General features: G+C 44.0%; 1 long non-coding RNA gene and 1 pseudogene across 1 annotated transcript; both read left to right on the top strand.

Moving 5' to 3' along the window:
• The first annotated feature begins 9,670 nt into the window (after positions 1-9,670).
• Positions 9,671-14,593, top strand: LOC116675489 (cytochrome b-c1 complex subunit 2, mitochondrial-like; annotated as a pseudogene).
• Positions 14,594-14,721: 128 nt separating this feature from the next.
• On the top strand, positions 14,722-15,201 carry LOC116675490 (uncharacterized). The gene is made up of 3 exons (XR_004328420.1): positions 14,722-14,765; positions 14,877-14,954; positions 15,054-15,201. It is a non-coding gene; the product is annotated as an uncharacterized LOC116675490 (long non-coding RNA).
• Positions 15,202-20,428: the final 5,227 nt, after the last annotated feature.

Below are 20,428 nucleotides of genomic sequence, written 5' to 3'. Positions count from 1 at the left end.
GACAGAAAGCAGACCTGTCCCAGATGAACTGAGAGTCTGGGTGGTTCATAGTGTAGTAGCAGATCAGCATATATTTTGGACCTAAACCGTTAAGTGATTTATAAACTAGCAAGAGTACTTTGAAAATCAATTCTTGAGACACAGAAGCCATTGTAAAGACTTCAGAACTGGAGTGATGTGATCCAGTCTCTTGGTCTTAGTGAGACCAAGAGAACAAAGAATTGGTTTGAAAATCAGACTATATACCTTATCATGTTTTCGGATGCTGTGAAATGCAAAAGAAGGGGCTTTTGGTTCTGATTTAGTCCTGTGATTAAAAACGCTGACAGACGTTCTTCAAATGCTAATCACGCATTTCATGCAGTATCACGACACGATCGAGAATACTGTGTCGAGAAGGACATGTGGAGATCGTTGGAGAGATGACCACCAGTCGCAGCTGGCTCAGCTGTGTGTTCTCTTCAGCTGAGGAAGGACCTCCACATAAACACTTTCCCGGGACGCCAAATGATAACTGATCTGTCTGAGAAAATGTTATGTGGTTGTTCTTTGCACCCTCATTAGGGGACATTGCCCTACAAAGCTCGAGCTGTGGAGGACAGCGAACTGTGAGGGGACACCTGGACTTGGCAGAGCGCTGGTTGAGCTGTTACAGGTGGCAAAGAGTAGTTAATAGAGGTTGTTTTTGTTTTTAACGGTGACTGCTTGTGGAAAAAGTCTCACTGGGTCCAACTTTAGGCGTGGCAACAAAGAACATCGTACATGAATTTCAAGTTACTGATGTGACAACTCAGTTATAACTCCCCTCTGTATGATGGGTAGGGTACTGTTTTGTCCGAGCACTCAAATCTGTGAAGGTTGTCTCAGCCAACAGATTGTATTTTGCATTATGTGGTTTAATCAATGGGGTGTGACTAGCTGTGAGGGGGGAAATGGTAATGTTTGGCTCTATCAAAGATGCTCTAAGGGCCAAAGAATCTACTTGTGAATATTTTCGAAGGTCACCTGTGGAAAGTTGTCTATACGTGAGCAGTGTTTTTGTAAGTTCTGAATGATTGTCTTTACCACTTGTAATATGTTCAGTAATATTTTGTAATGTGCATAATGCCATTTTTAATGACTTTAATGGAGTGGGTTCTAATAAAGATTTTTAATATTTATTGTGAGTGCTGGGGTTTATTTTACATTTCACAAATGACCTAGGAACACGCACAGTGACAAGTTGACTTAAATCAAAATGTCTAATATTTAACTATAAATTGCAGGGATGTGTGTGTGTTGGTATGCGCGTAGAACCGTAACATCTGATTTTCAAACTTGACAGGTGTCTTGCTCATAGTCCATTAATATATTATATACAGTCGATGGTTCTTGCTACGGGCACGTGTAAGTTGCGGTGCCAAGTGTGACGTTGTTTTGGATTAGTGTGTTTGTGTGTTATATATATATATATATATATATATATATATATTGTAAAAGAAGCACACCATGGCTTTTCCCGCTCTAGCTCCTGGCCACTCCGGCTCTCCCACTCAGTGAGCTAAGCTCGGGACCAGAGGGTCGAAGAAAGCAGCCGAGCTTTGGCCGACATCGTTTCAGAGTCCTACGGAGCTCCCTGAGGTCGGCGAGAAAAACCTAAACGGATTCATAATCCGTGCGCACGGTTTTAATAACGTGAAAAAGTAGGAAAGAGATTCACAGTGTTGTAAAATGGTGCTGCTTCTCCTTTAAGAGAACCGTGTGTGTGGGGAGAGAGAGAGAGAGAGAGTGAGAGGAAGCGGAGTTGAGCTGTGACCGGAGCAGAGTTAGCTAGTGAATTAAGTTGTGAACACGGTGTTTGAAATAAAACTACAAACTAAAGCCACGCTCATCATTTTTGCACACAAGAAACGGGATTTTAACCCCGGCGTTGTTTACCTTATAACGTCGGCCCTGGAGGACAAGCCTCCCCTGGTTTTCCGACCACGGTCGGAAAAGAGACAATCAGGAAAGGTTAACACTGGCGACCACGAAGGGACCAAGAGAGAAAGAACAACAAGTGCAGCGGTGGTGAGCATGCAGTGGCAATAACCGGTGAGATAAACCGGAGGAATTAGCATAATAGTGCCTGTTTCCCCTCCACTGAAATATAAAGTATCCAAGATGGCAGCCTCCAGTCAGCGCCTCGCGGCTGAAAGTAAACACAACATGTTCGGAAAAGTGACCAGCCACTCCAACCCTTTCATGTCACTGACTGCCGTGGATGAAATGGGAATAAAAACCCAATATATGACCAAAAGAAACGAAAATGGAAGACAAAACAACCCATTCTTTCTGGGGGAAGAAACTGATACATTGACACAGAGTGCAATTGACACATGCTATATCCCCATACAGCCATTGATGTTACTGGACAATAATCCATTCAAAGATGATGTGTTAAGAGACTGTGGAACAGTCGTGTGCTGCAAAGACCTATGCTCACACGTGCATAATGCTGAAGTTTGTAGGCAGCTGGCAGTGCCATTAGCAGCCACTGTAGCAATGCCCAGTGCAAACCCCTTTGGCTCTGCTCACTCAGGGAGTTTCATTCATAGCACTCCAGTCTCCTGTCATCCCCCACGCCCTGCAGTCCCACAGTGTCACACCCCTGGCTGTAATTCACTCAAAGACGTTCACTATGGCCATACATTGCAGCGAAATGAAAATCCAGAGATACATACAAAGCCACCCCTCCCCATGTATGGACAGAGTAAATCACATGTTTGCTGGCCCCACTCTACACGTCAGCCTTCGTCTGAGAGTGAAGACGACTACGATTACAGGGAAAGAGTCCCCACTCTGCGTCCTGGCCAGTATGATGGCACCACACCATGGAAGGAGTTCCTACACCGGTTTGAGAGCTGTGCCAGGGCTAATAACTGGACTGAAAAGACTATGGCTGTCCAGTTAAAGTTCTGCCTGGTGGGTGCGGCAGGGGCAATTGTCCACAGGAATCCACGGTCAGATCAGTGGGACTACAGCCGCCTGGTGGAGGAAGTCAACACTGCTTATGGCCCTCTTCAGAGCATGCTTCTGCAGTGGCTATTGAGCTGAGACAGCGCGTTCGCAAGGCAGGTGAAGCCCTCCATGAGTTACGAGATGACATATACGGCAAAGTATCAGTGGCTTACAGTGACAGGACCGAAAAAGAGCAGGATGCCATCGGTGTTGAAATTTTCACTCAAGCAATAGGAGATGCAGGGATTGTGCAGAAATTGTTAGAGAAACGGCCCCACACTCTAGCCCAAGCTTATGACATTGCTCGTCGCTATGAGACCACCAGGCGAGCAGCATCACATGTCACCAGCCTGATGCAGTCAGGGCCACACAGCGTGCTGGAACAGAGACCGCGCACTGCTGTGGTCAGGGAAGGAGCTGAACGAGGAGAGACAGGTGCTGTAGTGACTAACAACAACACACGGCGTGACTTTCAACGCACACCAGCTCCCCGTAAAAACTATAAGGACATTAAGTGGGAAGAAATTCGCTGTCACAACTGTTCAGGCATTGGTCACATGAAGAGGAATTGCCCTTCACCAAGGAAAACCACCAGAGGGCAACCTCCAACAGCCTTCCATGAGAGCCCAGAATCTACAGTGCTTCATGTTAAAGCTCATAGTCAGGAAATGAGCATTCATCTGACATTCAGGAACTGGAGATCTGTGCTGTTCTGGACAGTGGGGCGCGGAGAAGTGTTTTGCCCCTGCATCATTATAACGCCGTCCACTCAAATGCTCGACCTCCACTCCAACCATCAACTGTAAAGACGCTGCTAGGGGTTGGGCCTGGTGACGTCCCTGTCATTGGGGAGGCGTACATTCCCATACAGATCAACAACCGACAGGTGAGCGTGCATTTCCTGGTGGCTGACATTGCTGGTGAAGAGGCCCTCCTTGGCCATCCATTCCTTGTTCAGGCCCAAGCACGACTTGATTTTGGAAATAGCCGCATCGTACTGTTTGGGGAGGAGGTGCCATATTTTCACGCCACGAGCAGAATAAGGACGCACGCGGTGAGAGTGGCCCGGACTGTGGTGGTTGAGGCTGGATTGGAGTATGTGGTAAGGGGTAACACCCATATAAAAGAACACCTCAAAGGGGAAGTGATGCTAAGCCCCACCAAAGGCTTTGTAGAGAAACATAAAGTGCTAGTTGCCCGTGTCCTGGTGGAGGCTCAACCTTTTAAGAGCGTGCCTCTCCGCATCTTCAATCCTGGAAGTACAGCTGTAACTATAAAACGGGGAGTTATTGCAGGTTTTCTTCAACCTGCAGAAGTCCTGCAGCCGGCCGATATCACAGCTGAGGCCAGGCAGTCAGAGCACCCTACTGTTCCCCAGCACCTGCAAGAACTCTACAACCAGAGTGCGGCAGAGCTTGACCAAGAGGGGCAGCTCCAGCTAGCCCAGCTGCTGTGCACCTACAGCAGTGTGTTCTCAACCGGACCCAGCGATCTTGGCCGCACAAACCTGGTGCAGCACGACATCATGACACGGCCAGGGGTGGCTGTCAAGCAGCCACCACGTCGGATGGCATGGGAAAAGCAACAGGATGCTGACCAACAGGTGGAACAAAGCCTGGAAGCTGGATGGGCCCGTCGTAGCCACAGCAGCTGGGCATCGCCCATAGTGATGGTACGTAAAAAGGATGGAACGTACCGCCTCTGTATAGACTACAGAACACTTAACGACTGCACAATCAAGGACGCTTATCCGCTGCCCCGCATCCAGGACACACTCGACACCCTCTCCACTGCAAAATGGTTCAGTACACTGGACCTTGCCTCAGGATATTGGCAAGTTGAGCTGACCCCCCGTGCCCGCCGAGCAGCCGCTTTCTGCACCAGAAATGGACTGTTTGAATGGAATGTCATGCCGTTTGGATTATGTAACGCTCCAGCTACATTCCAACGGCTGATGGACCGCGTGTTGGCTGGCCTGCAGTGGGAGACGTGCCTTGTGTACTTGGACGACATAATTGTACTGGGTCGGGATGTGTCGGAGATGCTTCAGCGTCTTGACCAGGTTTTTGAAAGGCTGCAGCGAGCCAACCTGAAGTTGAAGCCGGCAAAATGCTGCCTCTTCCGCCGCGAAGTGGCCTATCTGGGTCATATAGTTTCAGAACAAGGAGTGTTCACGGACCCCACCAAAGTACAAAAGGTTCATGAGTGGCCTACACCCACATCAGTACAGGAGGTCCGTCAGTTCATCGGCCTGGCATCATACTACCGACGATTCGTGAAGGATTTTGCCACTGTGGCTGAGCCCCTTCATGCCCTGACCAGGAAATATGCTCGTTTCCAGTGGACAGCAGAATGTCAAGAGGCATTCAACAGACTCAAGCACCTGCTAACCACCGCCCCAGTTCTGGGCTACCCTTTAGACCAGGGAAACATGATACTGGACACTGACGCAAGTGACGTTGGCATTGGTGCTGTCCTGTCCCAAGCTCAGCAGGGCAGTGAGCGGGTGCTGGCATATGGGAGCCGCAAGCTGTCCAAAACTGAACAGAACTACTGTACCACAAGGCGTGAACTGTTAGCCGTGGTGGAGTTCACATCACATTTTCGACAGTACCTCCTGGGGCGTCCTTTTACGGTGCGGACGGACCATAGCAGTCTCCGTTGGCTGACAAAAATGAAGGAGCCTGAAGGGCAGCTTGCCAGATGGTTGGAGAGATTGGGTGAATACGACTTTGAGATCATCCATCGCCCAGGCCGTTTGCACATCAACGCTGACAGCCTCTCCAGGAAGCCTTGCCGCCAGTCCTGCCCGTGTAAGCTGCCTGGTCCATCCCCTTATCCAAAAACCGTCTGCCACCAAGCTGTGCAATGTGGGTTGGACTCTGCCGTCAGCCAAGCACAACAGAGTCCAGTGGGGGTAGAGAGGCCATTAGTCCCAACACTGGTGAGTCCAGTGGGGGTAAATCTCAAACCCCAAGAGAAGATAAATGTGGCTAAGACCAGTGAGGCTGCATTTTTCTGTGGTTGGTCTTCAGAGGAGCTACAGCAGGCACAGGAAGCTGACCCAGACATTGCACCTATCAGGGCTTGGATAGAGGCAGGTGGAGAGCGGCCCCCATGGATTGCAGTCTCGCCATGCAGTCCAGCCACAAAGACCTATTGGAGCCAGTGGAGGCGGCTTTACATCAGAAATGGTGTCCTTGTCAGGCGGTTCTATTGTCTAGATGACACCCAGTTTTATCCACAAACTGTCCTACCACGTGCCTTCCATCATGATGTCATGAGGCAGATGCATGATGGCCCAATCGGCGGGCATTTTGGCGTTGAGCGTACTGTGGCACGGCTTCAGACTCGATTCTACTGGTACCGGATGAGGGAGGATGTCACTCTTTGGTGTCGGACCTGCACCAGCTGTGCGTCCAAAGCCAGACCCCGCAAGACACCACAGGCCCCTATGGGAACCGTCAGGGTGGGAGCCCCTATGGAGCGGGTCGCTTTGGATATTATGGGGCCACTGAATGAGACAGAGCGTCACAATAGCTATGTGCTTGTAGTACAGGATTACTTCACCAAGTGGGTAGAGGCGTTCCCCCTACCCAATGATAAGGCTGAAACTGTTGCTGAAGTGCTTGCCTCGGAGTGGGTGTGTCGTTATGGAGCCCCGCAGACATTGCACAGCGACCAAGGTCGAAATTTTGAGTCCCAAGTATTCCAGAAAATGTGCACACAGTTCGGCATTGAAAAGACACGTACTACACCATTTCGACCACAGTCTGATGGCCAGGTGGAACGGTTTAATTCCACCTTGCAAAAGATCCTAGCCACAACAGCCGAACGCTGTCACTGGGACTGGGATCTTATGATTCCTTATGCAGTCATGGCTTACAGAGCCACGAGGCACAGTGCTACTGGTCTCACCCCCAATTACATGATGTTTGGCCGGGAAGTCAGTGAACCGGTGGACCTGGTAACCGGCCTTCCTCCTGACTCCGACACGGCCCCTACGGCCCCCGAGTATGTTCAGCACCTACGTGAACGGTTGGAGCTGGCACATCAGATCGCCAGGGATGCGCTTGGGGAGTCTGTGGAACGTGCAAAGAGACAGTATGACAAGAACTGTTGCCGCACGCAATATCAGGTCGGCGATCCTGTGTGGTTCCTCATTAAAGGTACACGGAAAGTAAGAAATAAAGTCCGGAAGTTCCTCCCATCGTATGAGGGGCCATTCTTTGTCTTAGGGCAACTGGATGACCTAGTCTATCGCATTCAAAAAGGGCCAAAGACCAAAGCGAAAGTGGTTCATCATGACCAGTTGAAACCTTATCGCAGCCGTGATCCCCTGGACAATTCTTGGGCCAAAGAGTTTGCTCAAGGCTGGACACCGGTGGAGGTGTCACCCCCAGCCCTGGACACAGATACTGCAGACCCGGACCTCGTTGGACTGTTTTCCGGAATGAACGTAGAGGAGACTTCCTTTGGCATCCTGGATCAATCAGGGGACATACCGACTACGGGGGCCTCACTGCCCTCCACCCATCGTGCCGTTGAGGACCCTCAGGATAGTGGGGGTGGGACAGTGGAACCATCTCAACCTAGTCGTCGTTCTCAAAGGTCGAGCCGTCAACGAAGACCCCCAGCCAGGTTTGGGGAGTGGGTGTTTCACTAAGCTCATTGGACTCATGGACAATTCAGAGTATGCCAGTCAGTTGTCAGTAAAAAAAAAAGAGAAACAAAGTTAATGTTAAAGGTTAATGGATGGTTGGTAATGTGTTCGTATAAAAAAAGGGGGTTATTGGTTCCATCCGGTTATTATATTTTCAATTTAAATGCTCCGGTTGCCTATAGTATTTAGGTTTTTCTTGTGACCTGTTAATATGAGTGCCTGCTCAAAGTGCCTTCCACAACATGTTTACCCAGTGTGAAAGATCACCTTTTTCTATTGAGAAACGCAACCAGTGATTATTGCACAGTAGTGATGGACTGATTAGGCCTACACCACCCTTTTGGTTGGACTTTTGCAAATAAGGGCTGTATACCTATAAAAGATGTGTTATTTTGCTGGAGTGGAATTAAGTTGTACAATCCATCCAGAGTGGGGGTAGTGTTGTAAAATGGTGCTGCTTCTCCTTTAAGAGAACCGTGTGTGTGGGGAGAGAGAGAGAGAGAGAGTGAGAGGAAGCGGAGTTGAGCTGTGACCGGAGCAGAGTTAGCTAGTGAATTAAGTTGTGAACACGGTGTTTGAAATAAAACTACAAACTAAAGCCACGCTCATCATTTTTGCACACAAGAAACGGGATTTTAACCCCGGCGTTGTTTACCTTATAACGTCGGCCCTGGAGGACAAGCCTCCCCTGGTTTTCCGACCACGGTCGGAAAAGAGACAATCAGGAAAGGTTAACAACAGATTCAAACTTGAGGGATCAATTAGCGAAATGATATTAAATCACAAATGACGCATCTTTCCTGATGAGCTACAAACCATTTTTTTTTATCAAAACGAGCCGTCCTCCAACCTGGAGAAATAAGATCGGTCTAGTAGCAGCCGGCGGTGCTTGGACGTTACCTTTTAATAAACTACAACACCGACACAGAACCGGGTTCGGCTCCGACCTGCGGCTCTTTGCTGCGTGTCGTTCCCTTCTCTCTGCCATTCATATCTTCATTAGTCCTGTGGAAATAACGGCCTAAAATACCCCAAAGAATAATCTTATATAATTATAATTATATTCTTTATATATAATAATATAATATATATAATATTTATATATAATTATAATTATAATTATATATAATTATATTCTTTATATATAAAGAAAAATTCTTGTTTTTAGTAGTAGTACAGGGGAGTTGCACATGAAGTGGTTGGGGTCCAAAACCAAATTGTACCCCACTTGTTTTGGGCAACAATTTGGTTTTGGAGAATTCTACAAGCAGCTGCACAGGCCAAAGCAATCGGCCAGTTCCAAACAGGCACATTTTCAATGGGCACTGCACTAGTTTGTTTAAATCTAGAAAGCAAGTGTCTTGCAAAACTGTATATTTAAAGCAGAGCGAGTAGAAAACTGAAAACCCTTTTTCTGCCAGGAAAAAAATGAATGAAGAAGTTCAAATGGTAGGCCTAGTGGCTGCCTTAGTCTCTCAGTTGAGACTTGTTTTCTCATAGTTTTGACTTAAAGGTTCCCTGCGGAGTTTCTAACCACTAGTGCTATGGAGCTGTTTTTCTTATAAATAGGTGTTTATCTCATGCAAGTACACACTTTCGTATAAATGTTTTCAGATTATTACACTGATCTTCAGTTGCAGTATTGCCGCAAAATAAGGAGAGATAATGAATGTAAACGATGCCGGATTTAAAATACATTTCTTTTATTTTTTAAATCAGCTTGTATACATTTTATGATAAAGGAAATGCATTTGTTAAAGCCCAAGGACATGCATGAGTTTTGTGGAGAAACTGAATGTTAACAAAACTTATTTGTTCATGCCTTTATCTAAAGTTTTATTTTTACTTAAAATGTCATACTTTTGACTTTGTTTCTCATAGTTTAAATTAGTACATTTAATTTTTAGTTCATAATTCGGATCATTATTTCGTTGTTCACTATTTTATATGATTTGACAAACCAGAGTTTACTTTATGATAACTTTGAACCTACTGCAAGCTTCTCTTGAAATCCTAAATCATCTTTGAGCTGCTGCACGGTGCAGTGCATTGTGGGTAACACCTTAGACCGTCGCGATATCTGTCTTTCTGTACCGGCTGAAGGAGAGAGTCTAAAGTCATGAGAGGAATTCGGGCTCTGAACAATCTTCCCGTGAGTCTCGTGTTTTCTCTTTATTATCTGAGCTCTGTAACCGACGTGAGCTAAACTCTGCTCGTTGTGGTTTTCGGTCTGCTTTAAAAGTAAAACCGCATTTAGCTCCAGTTAGCCTGCTGGCTAGTTAGCTTGCTAGGTGGCTAGCTAATGCAGTTTTCGCTAGCTAGCCAACTATCATTACCAATAACGTAAGACTTGCTTGCATGGTTTTAGAAGACATCCCGGAATCATTCACATGAATTGAATGTCGGGTATAATGCGTATGCAGCAAAAGAGTCTATTGGTTTGGTTTAGTCGGGCCGCTTGTTGTGGTTCAGCTGAAGGTCATCTCCCAAATATTTAATCCAGCGAACAACGCTCACAATTGGTCATATTCAAATGCACCAACATATTTTGCTGATACACTCTTACAGCCTTTGTTTACAGGGTATAAGTTCATGTGGTCTTAATGTATAAAGTAGCACGGGTCATTTCGGAACACCCAACTCTCACGTACCCTTCTCCACTTTATGACAAGCTGTCAATGTCTGACATCACATGCCATATAGGGCTTGGCAATATAGCGATATTATATTGATATCGTGATACAAGATTACATATTGACTTAGATTTAGGATATATATATATATATACATATATATATATATATATATATATATATATATATATATATATATCTCGTAACATGGCATGAGTGTTCTCTTTTCCTGGTTTTATAGGCTGCATTACAGTAAAGTGATGTAGATTTCTGAATTTACTAGACTGTTCTAGCCGTTATATTTTTTGCATTTGCACACTTAGCCATTATATCCACATTACTGATGATTATGTATCATAAATCTCATTGTGTAAATATTTAACAAAACCTACAGTATCTATACGAGTTGTTTGGTCCAAAATATTATGATATTTGATTTTCTCCATATCACCCAGCTCTAATGCCATATGGAAATGATCAGGTAGTGCATACGCTTCATTATTTGTTTTGTTGATTAACAAAAAACGCAGCTGAATCTCATGTTGAGGTGTTTAAAACTATCCTCACTGTTAGTTGAAGTCAAGGACAGTGAAATAAGTTCCATGGAAGAGGATGCTCTCAGAGGGAATATTGCTAAAGAAGTCACTAGTCTTAAACTCAATTCAGTGTCACTACATCCCACAGAAACGCTGCTATGCCGCTACCAGGAGAAGTGAAGCTCTGACTGAACACCTCACAGGCCTCGCACCGTCCTCAGCTGCACTTCTCCCTACCCAAAATGTTCAGGTAGGTGCTGCTTTTGTCTAAACACGAATAGCTGTTGCAGGTAAAATCAAACTGTATTTGTTTACAGTGTGAGTGCAAGTTTTTAGTAAAACAAAATGTTTTTTTGCTGCTTTAGGTGTCCAAGCTTCCAAGCGGTCTGGTGGTAGCATCGCTGGAGAACAATTCCCCTCTGTCCCGTGTTGGTGTGTTTGTAAAAGCTGGGTGTCGCTATGAGACGGTGGAAAACCAGGGTGTCTCTCATGTGCTTCGACTGGCAGCAAACCTGGTACTTTTTGAATTTGCCTTCTCTAAGTTGCTTACTGTAGAGCACAGTTAGCTCTTGTTTTCCTTCCAGTACAGTACAGTACATCATACTTTATTAAAGAGGTATCCCAGCCCACAACCTGTTAGTTTCTAAATCATATATAACCAACATGCTGTAGGATCTCGTTGAAACACTTTTTGTTGTTTTATAGACTACTAAGGGTGCATCTGCCTTCAAGATCTGTCGTGGTGTGGAAGCACTGGGGGGCAGCCTGAGGTCAGTGAGGGCACTCTCTGCACATGCAAACCCTGACGGTTCCTGCATTTCCTGCTATAAATACATACCAGTGTAACCAATAGCCGACCGTATTGAACCAACTGTGTTGTCATCTGTATCTGCAGTGTGACATCATCAAGAGAGACCACCGTCTACACCGCAGACTGCTTGAGAGATCACCTGTAAGTGCGTCCATCTTTATGCCGAGCCTGTTATATTGTTGTACTCTTATGTTGACGCCTCAGTATGTGTTAACCTTACTGTATCTGTGTGTGTGCGCAGAGATTTATTATTTGAGTTTTTGGTGGACGTGACTACAGCTCAGGACTTCCGACCATGGGAGGTGGACGATCTGACGTCCAGGGTGAAGATCGACAAGGCTCTGGCTCAGCAGTGTCCTCAAATAGGTTAGTACCAGGAACAAAATATCAGTTGCTAACCTACTTTTTCACTGTGGTGTCACGCCACACCTGAAACACACCGCACGCTGAATAGCCACGAAGCGCCATGCAGCAAAGCTATTTTCGTTTCGCCACACCAGCTGCGGCCTGTGAGCTGCAGCGATCGTTTCAGCATCTCCTCTAGTTCTCCTGCGAGCCGCGGGAGAATGTGTCAAGCCAGTCAGGAAATCACATACAGGAGGGCCACAGTGCAGTCGAATACTTTTCAAAATATCAAATTCAAAATAACAAAACCCAGTTCTATGGTGGTTTTGGTTGTCTTGACTAAGCTGTGTTTAGAGCTAGACACATGATTAGGCACACTGAGGGAGAGAGACTGACGGACCGAGTGACACAACACACACACACACACACACACACACACACTCAACCAAACACTGGGAGAGAGATAGAGAGAGCCAGTCTGTTGAGTGAAGAGAAGGATCAGTTTGTGTCCGCATAGAGAAATGTGCTTCTGATATGAACAGCCAGGAGCGCGGTCAGGCAGGAATCTACGCTTCACACCTATTCGCAGTGGTTTCCGCTGTCAGATTGAAATCTGCATTAAGTGATTTGACTTCTTGGACCAAAGCAAACGGCAAAAAACTTTGGCTTTTGATATATAGTAGCGGAATTAGAGCAATATCAGACCAATATGACAAACGTAGATCCATCGTTATCTGGAACTTTCTTATTTGGCTTCTTTATTTCTAAATAAACAAAAACTGTGAGCTAAAAGCTGCAAGCAGACGCATAGTGTTTTGTTTTTTCCTCAGTGTGACATGCATATCACAGGGACTCATTTGATTCAATAGTTGTCATAACAGTAATGCGTAAAGGCACAATAAAACATGTCCAAGTTTGAATTTTGTGTTAATTGATAATTTCTCTTGTTACATGTCAAATAAGTGTCAACATTGTTTTAGAGAATTATGTCACATTAATGAAGCAAAAGACACTTTTGTTTCACTGAGACTTTAATGGAGAATTGAAGATGTAGTTTATGGAGCATGCATTCTGTAATTCAAACTAATTCATATTTTCACCTGCAGGTGTAATTGAGAAGTTGCATGAAGCAGCGTACAAAACGCCCTGTCCAACTCTCTGTACTGCCCTGACTACATGGTTGGTCGTGTCTCCGCTACACAGGTATGGATCTTTGGTAGCAAGACAAAATGAATAACCTAACATAACTTTTTATCTTTTGATAGTTTTAGAGCTGCAAAGATTTATCGATTAATCAATTAGTTGTCAACTTTTAAATTATACGCCAACTATTTTGATAATCTTTTAATCGGTTTGAGTACATTTTTAAGACAAAAGTAAAAAAAAAAGTTTGATTCCAGCTTCTTAAATGTGAATATTTTCTAGTTTCTTCTCTCCTCTGTGACAGTAAACTAACTGAATATCGTTTGAGTTGTGGACAAAACAAGACATTTGAGGATGTCATTTTGGGCTTTTGGGAAACATTGATCCACATTTTTCACTATTTTCTGACAGTTTATAGACCAAACTGCTAATCAATTTATCAAAATAATATTCAAAAGATTAATCGACTTTGAAAGTAATCGTTAGTTGCAGCCCTAGTTAGTTTGTCGTGCATAGCTCTTACACACTGCTCCTCCTTATCGTCCCCTTGTAGCTGCAGTCATTTGTTGAGGACCATTTCACCACTGGCAGAATGGCTCTTGTAGGACTGGGTGAGTGTCGCTTATCTGCATCGTTTTGTTACAGCTGCTCTTTCTCATCAGGCTTTGTTTAATAAGGCTTAATTTTTACTAATGTTTAGTCAACACTCTGAAGTCACAGTAGCCCTGTTAATGATAAAAATAAAGTGTGTGTGTGTGTGTGTGTGTGTGTGTGTGTGTGTGTGTGTGTGTGTGTGTGTGTGTGTGTGTGTGTGTGTGTGTGTGTGTGTGTGTGGTGTGTGTGTGTGTGTGTGTGTTAGTAAGTCAATACTGTTGTATGGACTTGCTAATTACTTAAGCAGCACTAATGTAAATTGGAAGCAAGTGATGCAAGTGTCAGCATGCCTGATTATTGACATATCATGCTCTTATGGATATTTCTATCTTGGGATTGTGCAGCCTTTATCAGTTAATGAATGTGTTCTGTGTTTCATTTCAGTTGCATGTCAAATTTAATGCTAGTTTTTCTCATTTCTGTGTCTAGGTGTACAGCACTCCGTCCTGAGGCAAATGGCTGAGGGGCTCCTGAGTGTCCACAGCGGGGCTGGAGCACCTGTGGCTAAGGCTGTGTACCGTGGAGGTAAAACTCATGTTTAATAGCGACATTACACCCTTTGAGATTCATTGCTGCGTTATTGCCATTTTGTGTGTGTGTGTGTGTTGTAGGTGAGCTGCGGGTGCAAAACAATGATGACCTGGTCCACGCACTGATTACCAGTGAGGGTGGTGTGACAGGTAGCGCAGATGCTAATACCTTCAGTGTGCTGCAAAGGATCCTTGGAGCTGGGCCGCATGTAAAGAGAGGCTCCAACATTACCAGCAAACTGAGCCAGGTATTGCCAAAGCTACCACACAGCCCTTTGATGTAAGTTTGAAAAGAAGTAAAAAAAAAGAGTTATATGTCATTGTGTTATACGTTGCATTAGTTAGAAATTCAGTTTGTTTCCTAATGTCATATGACCTGTTGCTGTCTTTCAGGCCACAGCCTTCATGCCTCGTACTCTGACTCCGGCCTTTGGCGTCTATACCATTGCGCAAGCTGACTCTGCAGGAGACGTAATTGCTGAATTTACTCATTCCAAGACAAATGTTTCCGCATGTAAAATGTAAAAAGATGCCAGAGTCTGCATTTCACTGAACTGTTGCCTGTTGCCATCATCTGCGTAGGTAATCAAAGCTGCCATTGCTCAAGTGAGAGGGTGTGGCTGAGGGACATATATCAGAAGCTGACATCAGCAGAGCAAAGTGAGTTCACTGAGTGATGTTGGACATAGAGGTGAAGCTGTGTTGTGTACCATAATAATATGTTGTTGACTCTGGTGTTTGTTTGACTATTCTGCAAAGGAACCAGGTAAAATCAGAGTACCTGATGTCAATAGAGAGCTCCGAGGGACTGATGGAGGAGATTGGTGCTCAGGCTCTGACCACTGCGGCATACCAGCTCCCTGACGCTGTTCTCCAGGCTATAGATGCTGTCACCCAGGATGATGTGGTCAAGTAATTGTCTCTAATGTACTGTATGTCGATCTGAATCAAGTTTTAGTCATACCTTCCCTTAAGTGGTGCTTTGCAATATATTATCAGCAAAAGGCAGCTTCTCTTAGTGGAAAAAGCTCAGATAAGCACTGTGTTCAGCACCTGCCCAAGACCCAATGGCAAAACACAAAGTTAGCAACGAGCCATTGAACATAGTGGAGTACAAAGAAGATAAAGGTACAGATATTTCCCTCATGAGTTGAAAACCAAAATCAGAGCTAAAATAAGAGTAAATATCAGAAATCATATTTCCTGAAACATGAGTCAAAATTAATGCTGATGTTACAGTGGTCCCCACAGAATTAGATTCTATTTGCGGTGGTAGCTGACCCAGGGGTGGGGTCGTCCACTCAACTTTGTATAAACAGCTTAAATAGACGTTCTGTCCACAGTCCCATCCTCAAGGCTATAAAGGTGCAGGGGCAGTTACAACACATAATGTAATCTTTCACAAAAAAAAACAAAACATAAAGCTGCTCATTTGTCAAAACAAAAGATACCACAAGTTGTAATTCTGTTTAACAGCCAGATTCTGTTCACTTCTTTGTGACCTTCTGCATGCAAGACAAAAAAAAGAACAAGTTACTGTATATGTTAACTTGTTGAGCACTTGAACAAAATTGAAACAAAATGTTTGCACTTACCCAATACCCTAGTGGGGGTTGTTTTGTGTCTCTTACACATAAGTTGATATTGACTAGCAGATAATGTTAACGTTACAGCATGGTAACCTCGACAACACAGCTGGTAACGTGCTAATGTTATATCCTTACTAACTTAAGGTTAGGCGTCTAACTTTACCAATAACATGCAGGCATGTGAACCATGCATTAGTTGCAAATGTAACCATCATAGTGTAATATCCAGTTAATTGATGCTGTTATGTGAATGGGGCTCAGCAGAAAGGCCGAGCGTAACGACGTCTCTGCAGCTTAGTAAGGGAGTCAGGTCAGTGCCGCTAAAGAACTCAAAACTTTGTGTTTCATGCTTAGGCTACTCGGTCAGTGTATCCCATATGGCTTGCATCACCTGTGGTTAAAATGAATTGTACCAAAACACGGGAAAAAATGACTTAACGCAACATACAAGACGTTTTATTTTTACAGGTTATGAATCTGTCTCAATTTAATACTGATAGAGGGCAGCTTAGCGCGCCGTGCATTCAGACAGCAGTTGGAGCTCCCACGGACAGAGCTCTGCGTCCAACAGCAGCGGTTTCTCGCTGCACTGCTGGTCCCCAGAACACCATGGTCAACTAGATAGTCCGGTATAGACTGACTCTGCAAATATAGATACCGTCAGTGCTATACAGCAGAGCGTTAAGATCCAGTCAAATCAGTGCCTGCCGCATGTGTATATACTGTAGTTAGTGTGGATGAGAGGGAGGCTTGCTGCTGAAAATCAGACGTTTTGGGGCTCATGATTGACTTAGGGCAAAAACGAACTTCTTCTTCTGTGTGTTAATTAGTGGATTGCAAACCAAGTTTAAGGCTCATACGCCCCCTACATTACTGTATTGGAGTGGGTAGAATAATCAATTGCGTTAATGAATCTGCACGGAAGAGCTATGCAGTTTTGCGTGTCTTTTTATGTAGCTATTTATGAATCATAAAACTAAATACAGACATAATGAGGCAGAGACATGCAATAACAGTAATGTAAAATGTGTGAATCTAAGCATGCACTTATGCATCAATGTATTTGTTAGATGTTATGATAGTAAATGGAGTTGTGTACTGTTGGAGTAATTCACCACGTAAGGTACTGACTAAGCAGTAGTAAATTAAAACTTTCCCTTATTTACAGGCTGCAAAACAATTTGTGGATGGCAAGAAGACATGGCAGCTATTGGACACCTGATGAATACACCGTTTGTGGATGAAGTATGAAGACAAAGTATAAGAACAGTTACTTTTAACTTGAGCATGCTATGCCTAGCTGCTTTAAAAGTAAAGAGGACCTCAAAGCCACAGCCTCCTGTAACAGTTCATTTGATGTCATCATTTGGACTCTGTCCTTCAGTAAGTGTAAGCACCAACAGGCGGCTGGAGAATCATAATGCAATCTCTCTTTTGTTCTTTTGTCAATTTAACTGTATATCTATGTAAATTAAAATCAGTAACACCACTGTTTTTCCCTTAAATTGTATCTTGGAATGAACCAGACTTACTGAAGGTTTTAAGTGCAGTATCAGGAGTATGAGGGTAGTGGTGGTTACAAGCAGGTATTTTTTTTTTTTTTTAGCAGTGAAGAGACGTTGTTGCATTTATCAACAATAGGGGGACCCAAAAGCACAAACATGCAGGCCTAAAAATGGCCAATGTTGAAAGTCCTAAATTTAGCTTAAACCAACCCTATTTTTGCTAATGCTGATTTAACAGTTATAAGTATTACAGATTAGATGCAGATAACAGAATAAGTATTGATACATATAAGCGTATGTTTCGTTTTCTACAAAGCATACAGCATGAGCACCAAAATGTACATAAAGAATCAAAATAGTATTTAAAAATATTAAGTATAAGAATGTGTTATATTTTATGTTTTGTATGTAGAATATTAATCTGCAGAGTGTCCTGTTATTCTAGCTGTCAGATAAATACAGTGGAGTAAAAAGTACAAAATGTCCTTCTGAAATGTAGTTTGAGTATAGTTTAACATGGAAGATATCTCAGAATTATACTATACACAGTACTCGATTAAGGTGTACCCTAAGTCTCAAAATACACTCATGGCCAAACTATTGTTAGTGGCCCCAGAGGCAAATTTGCTCCCAGTTTGTCCAGAGACAGCTAATATTATTATAATTATTAATTAAGGTCTTAACTATTTTGATTAATTGTCTAACATATAATGCCAGATTAAGTGTGAATATGTTAATTAAAAATTTTCAAAACCCAAGATGAAATATTTCAATGGTGGCTTTAACTCAAGACCATATTTTTTCTGTTTGCAGTTATTCACAATTTAAATATTAGAAGCTGGAATCAGTGATAGTTTGCTGATTTAATGTTGAACCATTAATGCCAATTATTTTGATGTCCTATCATTTCAGCTCTAATTCAACTAAACACCTTATTATGAATATGATTCATGTGAGTACTAACAGGTCTCAATATTAGATGTTGACACAAGGACCTCAAAATTGGCTAACTATGCAAATTTTATTCTGATTCGGGGCATAATCAAAACTTGACAAATCTGAGTTTGAGAAAATGGTGAAAATCAAGCCGAATTTGCAAATAATCGGATTATCAAAGTAACCAATGACTTGCATTGAAATTTAGACTTGTGTAGTTTAAAGGTGCCCTCTTGTAGCACTGCTTCTGTTCCCACTACTACACTATCCCCCAATTAATTGCCACAAACTCTGGACAAAATTTTTGCATAGTATCGCGAGAAGTGAACAAATGCCCCCCCCCCCCCCCCTTCTGAACGCGAAGACACTGAGCTCTGTGTGTGCGACGCTGCGTGGGGGTGTTTGCCTGATGTCATTGGCAGGAAAGGGAGGCTGAGCTAACGGTGGGACACGGGTGGAAAGCATAACAATACCGTTACCGCTAACTGTCTACATTGGGACTTATAACGTCATTTTTGGATTTAAATACGCAGCGTTAAATACCGACGACTCACCGTGGTCAAAGAAGAGAAGACGAGGTAAAGCTAACGGTCTGAAAGTACAGATGCTATTCCAGCGGAGAGGGAGAACTGGCTCGAATAAGCAAGAGAGGGCGATGGGTTCCCGTTTTTCCTGACGGCTAACGTTAACGTTAGACCTTCTTTGGAATCACGGACACTGCGAAGTGAGGGGACTTGCTTTGCTTCTTCTCCACCTCCGTCTATGTGGACATTGCCTGAAATGCTAACGCGGTCTCGGCCGTCGAGCAGCATCGGGGGCCGCAGCTCGGGAAACCGAGCCCGAATCTAGGAAACTAGCTAGCTTGCTAGCTGCAGCTTGTACCCGATGCTGCTGTTGCGGCTGCTGCTTCTAAACCATCCGAAGGACACACAAGCAGTTTCAGGGCCCCGGCGCTGAGTGAGCTATTGTTTTATCTCACTGGACTACCCGGCATTTGAGATGTGATGCTTTTGTGCGGTCGTTTTTGAGCCTTGTGTAGCTGTAGGCTCTTTCTTGCTTGATGCGAAGGAGCTAATGTTGCTGCACAAAATGCACAGCAGAACCACTACAGCAAGCTCTGTTGAAGGGGGGCGAGGTTTGACTGATAACAGATAAACATCCCACCCTGTATCTCCTACACTCGGTTCACATTTGGACTACGACCACTACTATTTGTTCCACGTAATTCACCGCTTCATAAGCTGGCGATATGGATAAACTAACGATCATTTCCGGGTGCCTGTTTCTGGCAGCAGATATCTTTGCAATAGCCAGCATTGCAAACCCAGACTGGATCAACACCGGTGAATCAGCAGGTAAAATGAAGCAGGCCACAGCTGCCACTGAATACTATTATGTTTTGTTTTTTTCACTGCCCCCCACACCACATGGCCATTTCCAATCCGATCATCCCCACAACAAAGATATGCTTCATATCTGCAAAGCATCTTTGTCCTCCACAGCAGTGTGTTCTGTGCATATTTATTGCGCTTCTTATTGACTAAAATATCAAAACCAATAGTTAAATTTCATACCTGATTGATCAGCATCAGGACTTCTGCTAGGGTTAGTCGATATAAATGTCAGAAATGGCCATCATAATTCGGGATAACAGAACAGAATCACTCGTTTAAAAGTAGCGTTAGTTGCAGCCTTTATTTCTGTTACCGACCATTGATTTGATTTTAACACTAAAAGTAATGTCTAACCTGTATTACTCTTGTGACTTGACATTTAAAGTGACCTCCATGGACCAATCTAATCAGCGATCACTTAAGGAACCGAAGCAGGTGCTCATTTGTGGTGTCCATGCTGATTTTTGAAGATAAGCACGTTGCTGTTAGACCTCTGCTCATTTATGTCGGTCCTGAAAACACATCAAGGCTATTGATAGACAGCTGCTCCTCTTGTCCCTCTGTAGGATGACAGATTAGTAACTGGGCCAGGGACGGCCCTTTTTTTGCCAACACACACCTAGCCTGTATTAGCTCCACAAAATAAGCAATCTTCAAAAATTAATAATAGGATGCAAATGAAATGAGGGCACCGTCCACAATGCATGCCA

This window comes from Etheostoma spectabile, unplaced genomic scaffold (assembly GCF_008692095.1).
Source record: "Etheostoma spectabile isolate EspeVRDwgs_2016 unplaced genomic scaffold, UIUC_Espe_1.0 scaffold00001999, whole genome shotgun sequence".
NCBI classification, from domain to species: Eukaryota; Metazoa; Chordata; class Actinopteri; order Perciformes; family Percidae; genus Etheostoma; species Etheostoma spectabile.
Note: the sequence above shows the minus strand (reverse complement) of the source record. Positions and strands in the feature narration are given on the sequence as shown.